General features: G+C 39.3%; 1 long non-coding RNA gene and 2 pseudogenes across 1 annotated transcript in view; 2 read left to right on the plus strand and 1 right to left on the minus strand.

The window, feature by feature from the left end:
- Positions 1–12,744, plus strand: part of LOC149103328 (uncharacterized) — a 177,510-nt gene that overhangs the window by 8,625 nt on the left and 156,141 nt on the right. The gene's annotated exons all lie outside the window — the stretch shown is intronic.
- Positions 8,310–12,744, minus strand: part of LOC110054725 (uncharacterized) — a 534,050-nt pseudogene continuing 529,615 nt past the window's right edge.
- LOC149103329 (uncharacterized) overlaps positions 9,766–12,744 on the plus strand; it is a 31,153-nt pseudogene continuing 28,174 nt past the window's right edge.

Raw genomic sequence — 12,744 nt, forward strand, 5'->3', positions numbered from 1 at the left:
AATTCGTTTAATGTAACTGGTTTGCCGACATTTTGCTTGCGAACGGCGATGAGCTTAACTTAAACCTGCCGAAATTTGCTCGTTCTCTTTACTTGTTTGTTTTGTCATCAGGCTTTTTGGCAGTGCCATAAATGATTGAGAAGAAAATAAAAGAAAATGGTGAACATTTTTGTATTTTAGTTTGCTACTTTGTCAACGCAAAATGAAACCGGTCTAGTTAGATGCCGGTCTAGATGGGAAAATCTAGACCGCGGTCAATATCGATTTCAGCCAATAATATTCATGAATTCGGTAGTTCCTAGTGTTTGTGAGACGCAGCCATATAATAATTAGAAATAATGAACTTCACTGAGTATGTAAATTCATTATTTAGAAATAATAAAAGTATGAATGACTGACCCAGCGTCTCTTGCCCGATCGATTTCGGAGGCTTTTTCTCGCGCTATAAGTGAGACAGTTAATGCTGCCCTTGCTCAGGTACGTATGCAGCCTGAAATTCAGCAGTGGCGGATCTAGGGGAGCCCCCCCCCCCCCTATTTTGGTTAATTGAGTTTAAGCGAGAATCACGCTTCAAATATCTATTATGTAGTTCTTATTCACTCAACAATTCGGCAGCTCACACTGCAACAGGAACAACGACAACGACAACGACAACGACAACGACAACGACAACGACAACGACAACGACAACGACAACGACAACGACAACAACTACTCAAAGGCCGAGGTAACAGGTAAATTTTAAGCCAAGAAATTGCTGCATGAAGAAAATGCAGAACTTTTAAAATCGGGAAATCGAATAATGTCTTTACATGTTTAGATAATTCTTTGTAGCCTGCGAACAGGCTCACGTTGGAGCACAAACGCGCTCGGCGTAGCTGAGAGCGAGAAATCCACGGGCGAAGCCACGAGAGGAGAAAGTCACTTTCTTGGCGCCTCTTTCCCGCCGATCGCTATTCCTCTTCGTCACTCGCGTGTTTGATTCAAACGTGAGCCCGCTCGCAGGTTAAATTCTTTGTGACCTTTGTGACCTTTGGACGGATAGCTGTGTGACACACTTTGTTTGGCTTGATGAAGTCACGGCTGGGCATGTCTATTCCAGGCAAGTCCAAAGATCGTACACGTGGAAAGCTAAATTCATTTACGTTTAAACCATTATTGAATTTCAATAGAAATCAGACCTTTCACTTAACACGCCAAGCGATTTTTATTTTCTTCATGCAGCAGTCTCTTTTCTTAAAATTTACCTGTTACCTCGGCCTTTGAGTAGTTGTTCCTGTTGCAGTGTGAGCTGCCGAATTGCTGAGTGAATAAGAACTCCATAATAGAGAGTTGAGGCGGGGGGTTGGGGGGAGGGGAAGAACGGGCTCCCCGGGCCCCTCCCCCAGATCCGCCAGTGCTGAATTTCAGGCTACATACCGCCGCCGTTACCTACTTGAGCAAGGGTAGCATTAACTGTCTCACTTATAGCGCGAGAAACAGCCTCCGAAATCGATCGGGCAAGAGACGCTGGGTCAGCCATTCATACTTTCATTATTTCTAAATAATGAATTTACATACTCAGTAAAGTTCATTATTTCTAAGTAACAAATTTACACTCGGCGAGATGAAACTTCATTATTTCTAAATAATTAATTTCTAAATAATGAATTTACACACATGGTTAAATTCATTATTTCTAAATAATAAATTTACAGTCGGCGAAATGAAACTTCGTTATTTCTAAATAATGAATTTACACACTCAATGAAGTTCATTATTTATAAATAATAAATTAACACTTGGCGAGGAGAAATTCATTATTTCTAAATAATGAATTTACACACTCAGTGAAGTTCATTATTTATAAATAATAAATTTACACTCGGCGAGGTGAAATTTATTATTTCTAAATAATGAATTTACACTCCCGGTGAAGTAATTTATTTATAAATAATGGGATTTACAAACTTTATGATATGTAAATAACTATTTTAGAAATGACCTGATATATAAATAATTGAAGTTGTTTACTTTATTATTTATATATAATAACTCTATGGTAAAAGATTATTTATAAATCAGAACGTACCTAAAATAATTATTTACATATCAACGGACAAGTTCTTGTGTCTTATTTATAAACAAATTTTGTGGCGTTTCCAATTATTTATAAATAAGGGGAAAATGGCATAAATTCGGTCTAAATAATAAATTTACAAACGGCGCCCCATACTCTGTTGTGTTTTGCATTTTGCAATTAAGATCTGCCTCCGTCACAGGCATAAAGAAACGCTGTCATGCCGACAGAGCAAATTTTCACTCAGCTTATTACCACCTTGTATCGCCAAATGCCACCAAATATATTATAGCTTAGTTGGATAAAAAATGCTATAGAGCAAAGCAAAAACAGTAGTTTCGAAATAAAGTGCAGGATAGCAAGGATTGAAACTGGTTACAGTTCAAGAAATTTTAGTTAAGTTCAGGATGTCAAGAAATCGAGTTTACCATTTATTTTATCACTCCACATTACATTTTGCAGTGGCTGGAAGGAGGATGAACTTTGATAGGCATACTGTACATGAAGTTTTGAGCATAAGGCAAGGAACAACATAATAAACAACTTATGCAAAAGAACCTAAAATAATCCAAATGACATACAATCAGAGCGTTCCTCAAGTTGTTGGATTTTAGGGTCTTAATTTGTGTCCACGAGTAATGATTTTGTGAAGTATATATGAAATAATTCATATTTGAACTGCGGTTGTAGATGAAAGTGAAGAGTGATCATCGCAGTAAATTTTCCAATTTAAGCAACTGGAAAGAAGAAGCCTGAAAAAAAATCAGGGCTTCAACGGGATTCGAACCTGTGACCTCCGCGATACCGGTGCGATGCTCTACCGACTGAGCTATGAAGCCACACATTGGGAGCGAGGCCACTTAATTGAGTTCATATCTTCCCGTGAGGAGTGAAATGACGTGACGTTTATATGAAATAATTCATATATGAACTGCGGTTGTAGATGGAAGTGAAGAATGAACATCGCAGTAAATTTTCCAATTTAAGCAGTTGGAAAGAAGAAGCCTCAAAAAATCAGGGCTTCAACGGGATTTGAACCTGTGACCTCCGCGATACCGGTGTGATGCTCTACCAACTGAGCTATGAAGCCACACGTTGGGAGCAAGATCAATTAATTGAGTCTTCCCATGAGGAGTGAAGTGATGTGACGTATATATGAAATAAATCATATTTAAATCGCGGTTGTAGATGATCATTCTTCACTTTCATCTACAACTGCAGTTCAAATAGTAATGATTTTGTTTTTGATGCTATTGAATAAGTGTAAAATTCTGCACTTGAAGGGTTCGCAATATTGTGCTAAGGAATCACCAGTAAAGGTCAGGGTTGTTTGTCCTTCTTTTCTTCTTTTCCTCTGTTGTTGACTGGCTACCTTTAAGCTGTTTGTTACGAAGCAATGTTTTGTAGCCACGCAGTGTATATAGTCATCATGTGAGGCTGCTTCAAGAAGTGCTTGCCTAGGTTTCCTTTTCTATGTGGCTGGTCCAATTAGTACATAATAGGGATACATGCCAATGCCTTGTCATGTCTTCATTAGGTGGCATTGCCATTATCTCTTTGTGCCAGCTCTTGTGTGAGGAACATTGCCATTCTTGTGATCTTCTGGAGAATTTATTCATGTTTTTTGATACTTGGGGTTTTTGTTCTTTTAATGTAAAAACAACGGTTTTTTTTTATCTACTTGTATTGTTATTCTCAAGATGCCTTTTATTACTTGGTAAATATGATGTAGTTCTCACCAGCTAAACTTTGCCACTCAAGATTCAGTCTGTTCTGTTTTGGTTTGCATTGTCAGTTGAAATAGACTTTAAAAACCTAGGTCTTGTTAAGATAGTTATGCTCTTGCAGTTGTTTCTGCTTGAATTTTGTTTTCTTTTCAATTTCCCTTTACTGAGGAACAGCTTTTAATCTACAAGGCTGTATGTTATTTTAAAATAGTCAGTCTAACTTAAAATATAATTGCATTTGTGTGATTTTGTGTTTAATAATAATGCTTTGAATTTCTGTTTTTGCAGTAATGGATGATCATCATGGGTTGGATGAGGGAAAACATGCACAAACCGAAGAAAGTCTAATAGAGAAGGGACTAGGGATGGTGAGCATCAGCCCTTACTATGATATGTATCAGTTGCCTTGTGTTGATAACTTTTTTAGAGTTGTGTCTTGCCAAAATAATTCATTTTTTTGTTACCTGTACGTAAATGGGTCTTGATTCTAATGGCAGCACTTTCTCAAGAATTTTAGGGCTTATGTCCTTATATTATGCTTCAATATCTGGTTAGCTTATGAGTTTTTTCTTGTACACAAAGTACTCCAGCAATACCGGTACTAAGAAGAACATTGCAAACCAAATGTGTTAGAGAAAGCCAACTTATAGTTTTGGCTATTATTTTTCAAAACACATCTTCTTCAAACCTGGATAAATTAGCCAGTTTCTAATTTTTAATTCCTCTTCATCCCTGCTATGAAGGCTTAAAAGTTAGCAGGGGGAGTGTTTAGTAGATGGAGTTTTAAAATCTTAAGGAAGAAGTGATTGTACAGTACCACTTTAATGCATAGCTTAATATCCTCGTGTATCCATTAAACTAGTCAACAGCCCATTGTCCCCACTAGAACAAAATAATTTTGTTTTTAAAATTGATATAAAATAAAATCTCAACTTACCGGTAGTTTGGGAGGTTCTATGGTATATTGTAGGTTAAGGTATAGATGTATGGCAGTGATACAAGCAATTTTTGCTGCATGTTACACAGAAGGTATTTGCATATCATATGTAGCTACTTAAGCATTTGTCGCAGTGCACATATTTTTATTATTCTTTGTTGTGACTCTTATTTAAAACCCCAAAAGCTGTGAACAAGACAGCTTGTAGGAAGTTGAGCTTTCTGTGTTAACAAATAACAACCTTAACTTTTTAAGTGCCATTTACAAAGTAACCAACAGCACTTAAATGACAAAACTAGTAAACCATACACGTACAATTGCCCCTACTGTATTCTACATGTATACTTACAGCCTGCAAAGCACTCACTTTCTTTCCTGCAATGGTTTGGGGCACAGCAAACATAAATGAATTAAGAAAACGTTTGGATGCCGCAAAGCTCTTAGAATGAGCTTGACGGCTATTAATGCAGTGTTCGACACTAACTTTCTTGCTAATTTGCCCTTTGGGTAACTAGTTCTGTTTTTCTTGGTTCCCCAGGTGTCTCTTTAATCAGTTGCCTACCTAGTAGACTTTTGTTGCCCATTAGCACTCATGAGAAAATTTCAACTTGCAGAAATGCTCGACTTTTTTATAAACTTGCTTTCTTGTTTTGGTGTCGCAACAGTGGTTCATTGGGTGATTAATCAGTCATAGAATACATCCCTCCCAAGATTTTAAACATCCATGAACTGTGCCCACACATTTTGATGACACTCCACTTTTCTGACAAATGGACCCAGTGAAGCACTTTTACTGGTCAAATACGATGAACCAACTGTCATGAATGAAAACATAATTCATTCCCTGAAGCACATCATTATCTTTAATATTATTGTTATTATTTTTGTTGTCATTGTTGTTGTTGTTTTTATTATTGCTATTTTTATTTATTATTATTGTTGTTATTAATAATTGTCTTTTTAACTATATATTAAGGAACTGCAAAAAGATGGCTCAGCCTGTACCTGTAGTACCCATTTTGTATTTGTAATCATAGATTAACAAAACTGCTTAGAACTCTGCCCCACCAGAAATCAGTCAAGGAGTAGCTTACAATCCTGACAACAGTGCCCCATTTCTTTTTGAGTCACAACAGTAAAACTTGTAGCCAAAATATTGTAGTACAGTGCAATTTGTGTGGAAAGACTTTGACACAAAGTTATTTCCAAATACTGTTGCAAAATGCATCTTTGAAAATTCAAGGTTATCGGGCATTAATTTTATACTGTTTTTGAACTAGGGATTAATGCTTTTTATGGTTCGCACGATTACTAATCGACTAGCCACTTTGATTTAGCAAGCTTTGGGGCAAGCTTCTCACGAAATTTGGGTTCATGGCTTGTTTCGGAAATGAGAGTCAATTATATAGAAACTTTCAGTGAATGTTAGAGTTGAGTTTACATGTCTTTGACGGTAATAGTTCTGAACTTCTGCTCAAATGATTTCCTCGAAACTTGGGCATAGTTTGTATTAAGTCAAAATAAGCTGGTTCCAGAAATTGAGTAAAAGTATGCCAGCAACATTTTTTTTACTGGTAGTGTTGTTGTCCAAAAAATAGGGTCCAGTCAAACACCAGTAAGAATAAAAATATTATCCCCAGTAAATGGAACTAAGTAACATTATCATCAAGTGAAAGACAAAATATTTCCCAAAATTTCTTAGCCAACACTTCAAAGCCCCAAAATTTATGTTGCAAACTTTGACATGGGTGAGTGTGCCCAGAATAACTGCAGAGCCACCTTAATTAATGATGAAATGGAATCAATAGAATAACCATGATAAGAATGGTGTCATCCTTTTGATACAATATTAATAACAAACAGTGGGGCTTCACTTTTCAAAATTACAGAAAAACTTAAATTGCATCCAGGGCCACCAGATCACAGTTTTCAAGCAACATACATTTAAATAGAAAGGAATTGTTAGCCAAATTAACTTTAACTAAAAATAACAGACACTTTTTGAAAATAAAGTGGTTTGCTATTAAATAGTTAAAAAACAGTTCCTTTATATTGCGATATGTGGAAACATAAAAAATGAAAACGGTTTGTCAAACACAACTCGATACACCACCACCACCACCCACATAAATTATGGTACTCTCCCATGTAGATGTGGAAGGAAAACAACTTGTTTTCATGCTAAGAGGAATTGGAGTTTGCAAGCCCTGACAGCAAGCCCTGACAGTTGTTCAGATTGTTTTCTTTGGAGTTAATGACGATAAATTGATTAACACCAAATTAATTAAGAGAGCACTCAACAAGCAAATTGATGGCATTTTGTTGGGTTCTTCATTAGGCCGTTGTTGTTTGTTTGTTTGTTTGTTTTTTTATCATGACAGAACTCAAAAATGATATTGTCGGTAAAATGCTTGACAGTGGCCTTATAAATGAGTAGTTGTATGGACGTTATTTTGAAGATATGCTGTTGACGGACAAACCAAATAAATCTGACGTGTTTTACGGTCAATAAATTTGAAGATGGCATGATCCATTTCCTGGACATTTCTCTGAAAAGAACATCCATTGACATTTATAGGAATCACACAAACACTGGACAGAATGTCTTGTTTTCTAGTCATAAACGTGGACTTCGCAAAATTGCTTGGGTTAGAGCCTTGTTGCACCAAGCTTCTCGTATATGTGAAATAGACTCTCTCTTTCAGGAACAAAGAACAATGGTTAAAACGTTCCTGTTAGGGAATGGCTTTCCTAAATCTGTGGCTTCTAATCTTGTGAGGTGTTTCAGACACAGTAACTTGGAACCTAGAACATCTTATCCCAATAACAACAAGACTATGAGTTTTAAGGATTTTAAATTCTAATGTGGGGTTTGGGACTGGCACTAGTTTTGCTAGCCTAATGATATAATTTTGAAAGCAGATGGGAGCTCCTCTGGGGGCCTGTCCAGGAATCCCCATCAATGTCTCAGACCAAAAATGATATGTACTTTTGATTATTACTTCATCTCATACAGGAAGGAAGTGATGTCTGAACAGTTTTCATTGAAGTGCCTTGAAACCAGATCCAGAGTATTAAAAATATTACAAACGACACAACAAAGAAAGTGCAGAATATTAAACAGAGCACAGTGATGCAGACCCAAGTGCAAGTTAATTTTGAAACCAAATTGAAAATTGCTATGTAGAATGAGACGGGTAACTGATATCACAACTGGTGGTTTGCTATTTGCATGAAAAATTAGCAGACATTAAGTTGAAGGAAGTGAGTTTATAGAGAAGTCCATTTGCATCATATTAATCAAAAACTGGTTTTCTTATTTAGGTATAGAAATACAGTATGTTAATAAGAAGTTTCTTAGAAATCGATTTTGAAATAAAAACTAGCGCTAAAAAGTCACCACGTTTCGACCTCACCGAGGTCATTTTCAAGTGAGTAGAATTTTCTAAATTAGCATATAGCCATAAATATGTTAAAAACAAGTTATAATAGATAAAAGTGTGGCGAACGATAAAATGTGATAAATATGTGAAAAAGTGTTAAAAATATACAATGGGAAAATAAAGTAATCTTAGCAAGAATTGCTCTAAACAAATAATTTGGCGCGAATTGAATAGTACTTTTTTATTTAGCGTTGGTTTCAGTTCTTCGATAAAATAAAATTCAAAAATAAGGCAGTCAAATTTGTTCTGACACTTTCTGAAGATTCGAAAACTCTGTGCGATGTCTTCTGGCTCCATATCGTGCTGCTCTCTGAGGTGGTTTCCAATTGCCGATCCTTTGTGTTCTTCGATTCGTTGGTGTAGGTGTCAGCACGTGTAACCGACATAGCCTGCATCACACAGGCCACACTGAAATGAATACACCACGCATTGTTGACTCACTAGAGGCTGCCTGTCTTCCCTGACCTTAATTTCATCCTTGATCTTTCTACTTGTGCAAACTGGACTAATATCTACGTTGATCTTCCGACTAAGGTCAGCTGTTTACGTACTACGTTGGCAGATTTCTGGTCCTTGTAGGGCAACACGATTCTGACTGGGGCTTCTCTTTTATCAGCCACTGGGGTATGTGAATCCTCGGACACTTTTGATTCAATAAATCTGCGAATGGTTGACTGCACAAGGTCGTCAGGATAGCGCAGTCGGGAGAAGATCTCTTTAAGGCGTTCACATTCTTCGTGAAAAAACTTCCCTTTTCAAAATACAGTATGCATATTTATAATTTGAATTATAATAATATTACTGTTGTACTTTAGACTATAATTCCAAAGCTCTTTTTAAAAACTGATTTCAGTTTCATTAGGTAGTTTGGTGCTTTGGGCCCATAACAGCAGCCTTGAAAACGGTCCTTGTAAGTTTCAAGAAATGGGCCCTGAAGAGGCAAAGGGCCGACTTCAGACACATTTTAAAGCGAGTTTCAATTTAATAGTTCAACAAATTTATTTGACTTCCCGTAGGTGGAAGGTAAATTTTTAAAGATAAACATGAAACGAATTACTACAAATAACTAACTGAAGACGGCAGTAAACTAAGAGGAAAATACAAACAGACGATAAACTAAACGGCTTACCAAAATGCTGGCAACGGGGTTCAGGGAACCAAGAAGATACAAGTGTACCGGACGATGATTTAAACTAGCACTAAATGAACATGAAAGGATAACACAATTATATACGCAACGAAATTTGCATACGACGCATGCAGAATGTGAAAAAATACATTAACATACGGAACAAAAAAGGACACAAAGAAAACACGAAAAAGCCATAACAGGCCCCTTGACAGAAAGTGTCAGTTTTCCACAAATATTGTTGTGTCTATTAAGGAAGTAAATCCCTCTCCATATTTTTAATAGCCTGGCCAAATCATACCTGGAGGCATTAGATGATATGATCAATGAGGAGGAGGGGGAGTTGGAAGAAGACGAAGAAGAAGAAGAAGAAGGACAAGAGGATCAAGAAGAACAAGAGGAAGGGCAAGAAAAACAAGACAATGACGATGAAGACCTCTACAGAAAGTTAATAGAGGATGAATTTAGATGTGGCTAAATATCATTTAGGCAAGGTTAAACTCGAGCTAATGCAGCCAGCTAGCGTGCCCATCCAGCTAATATCATTTAGGCAAGTTAAAATTGAGCTTATGCAGCCAGCGGTTTCCGCGTTTGGGAGTACGTGACCTGTGGGGCGGCCTTCAGGGGTTTTGCAGGGGTTTATGGTTCATTGCAAAATATTGTTGTAGTGTATTCTGCTGATTGTTGCGGATCAGTTGCACTGCTTTGCTCGCGAATCATTGCGGATTCTTCCCTCTTCGTTGCCTTTGTTCTCTTCCAAGAGCTGTTGCTTATCCTTGTTTATACGATAATGACGGCCAGGTCAACCCGTAACAGTCAAGCGGCGGCCTTCGATGCCATTGTTTCTGTTACTGAGACGACTCGACCACGTTCCAATGATGCAGATCTCCCTCGATCAACTTCACAGACGCCGGTCGTTTCTTCCACGTCTCAAGCTCAGCCTGCTGATCAGCCTTCTCCCGCTTTCTTGGCATCGGTTGTCAATGCGGTCAAGCAAGCCCTCGCGGCCTAGCAAGCTTCAAATCTGCCATTGACGCCTCCAGTTTCTTCATCCACGAGTATGCCGGAGGCGGCCATGCCTGGGGGCGTTCCTCCATCGTTTCTATCTTCTGGCCAGCTAGATGCTCAAGTCTCAGCCCTGGCAGCCTCTGACGTTGGCTTTCCGCCAGTTTCGGCGGTCGCTGCGAGCGCTACGGCGCAAGGTAGGCCCAATTTTGTTGTGCCTTCATTTGTTTCTACGTTTGCCTCGCCAATACCCGCACTCGCAACTTCTTCGTCCAATTCCGCTATTGGGACCGCGTCGCTCGCTCTCGGCGGTGTTTCTTCGCCGGCCCAGTCGCCTATACTGCGTCAGGCTTTCGTGGTTGGCCCTGGGTTTTCGCCCATTCCAGCGAAGCTCGTAAGCCAGATTGTGGCTGGGAAGTTTGTAGAGCTGAACGAGCTGCTTTCGGTCAACATAGTCTCAACTGAGTCCGAGCCTCAGTTGCTGCTCGACGGTCGGTTGGTGCTAACTTCGACACCTAAAAGACCTAAACGGCGCATTGAGGATATATCGAGTTGGCTGGAGGCCTTCTCAGTGTACAGCCTCATTTTGTCGTCTCACTTCCCTCCGCGGTGGAGGGATTTGCTGCAATACCAGCTTTTGATTCTCCGCACATATCGCCAGAGTAGTGGTAGGCGCTTATAGGGGCCGTAACCAATCAGCGTGCAGGGATGATACCACGTGACCTGCAAATTCCCATACATTCTTTTAAAATTTAAAATCCAAGATGGTCGCTTTGCTTCCAAGATTGCGGCCAAGAGGGGTATGACGTCACGCGCATGCCCAAATAAGGCGCGAACCAATAAGAGATGGTTAGGGTGTGAATAAAAAGGTTGTGTGGGTGTAGAGTTGGTATTGTTGTTTCGAGATCGTCAAAATGATGGCATCGGAGGAGAGCAAGAAGACGACGGTGAAGATTCCCGCGGAAAACTTGCCGGACGAAATTCCGAGGAATGATTTTGCAGCGAGAGTGATGGCGGCTGTGGAGGATCATTTTCTCGGAAAGATTATGACTCGTGTGATTCGTGACAGTACGGATTACATTCTGAAGAAAGAAACGACGAAGCTGGCCGATGACGTGATGAGGTTCAGGAAAGTCATGGGAACTAAGATGAGTGCGGACGAGTCTCTGGCGGATGGGGACCCAGTGCGTTTGGAGAGGATGCAGGAGAGTTTTGAGGCCGAATGGAAAGAGTGGAGGAGCGGTGTTGATGATAGAGAAGAGTTGGCTTACCAAGCATTTGTAAAAACGATGACGTCACCACCACCAGAGTGAAAAACACAAGATTTTTAATGCCTGTAACAAAATTAATAAAGTTCATTTAATGAGAGAATGTACATGGTTTGTTGTGTGATTTTTTGCATCATCTTGAGGGCTTGAACGTCATTGGTTCCCAGGTGAACGAGGGATAACATCATTGTCTTTGGGGTGAGAAATTCTCCGTGGAAGCCTGAGGAGGATTCGAAAACGCGTCCGAAGGGCCAGGAGGCGTCAAGATGGTTGCCAGGATTTATGTTGCTCCGAGAGTTTTAGCCTTCGTATCGCTGTTCATTGTTGTTTGCAGTCCCTTGTACGTCCAACCACTCTTTAATGGCAGCATCTTGCCAGTTTGGTCTCTGGTGAGAACCGGCCTCAACTTTCCATCGCCATTTGGATGTTTTTATCGATCTTCTAAAGGAATGCCACGTCGACCTGTTTCTTCTTGGCACAAACATGGCTATGTATGCGTTCATCTACCAAGGAAGGACTTAACAATATTCAATGACATCGAGAAAAACCCTGGTCCTCCTCTGATTATTAATAATAACCAAGTATGGCATCCCAACGCATTTACGGTCGCCCATCGCTTATCTCAGTGTTTGCTTGTATCTCCTTCGACTTCACACCTAGGTCTCCATTTTGTTCGTTATGTTAATTTGCCTCGATGTTTTATTTACTCCAGGAACGACTTGCTCAAAATTCGCTTCAGAGGTCGCGATTTGAAACCAAGCTCTGAATTTCTGGCTCGACTAAAGAATGCTTCCTTACTCAGATATCGCGGAAAACGGTCTGGTAAGAAGAGGAATATAAAATGTCTTCATTCTTCGATCACCGTGTTAACCGGCCGTCGTTGCGTAACACCTTTACGACCTCCTGGTCCGCGAATTCAAACTTTGATCCCTGTTTCATTTTCTGTGGATCTTGAAACTCCAACTGGATTGCGAGCTCAACGTTCTGTGGCTTTTTGACTTCTCAATGCACGATCTGTTAAGAACAAGCGCTCTTCAATCAAAGATAGAAGAACATCAAAGGTCGTGCCAAAGAACAATAGAAGGAAACTAACCTGCATGACAATGAACTGTCGGAGCGCTAAAAACAAAATAGCAGACATCGCTGCTGTAGTAGACCAATATAAACCTGATATCA

This window comes from Orbicella faveolata, unplaced genomic scaffold, assembly GCF_042242905.1.
Source record: "Orbicella faveolata isolate gen_17 unplaced genomic scaffold, um_ofav_v1 contig_35, whole genome shotgun sequence".
Lineage (NCBI taxonomy): Eukaryota > Metazoa > Cnidaria > Anthozoa > Scleractinia > Merulinidae > Orbicella > Orbicella faveolata.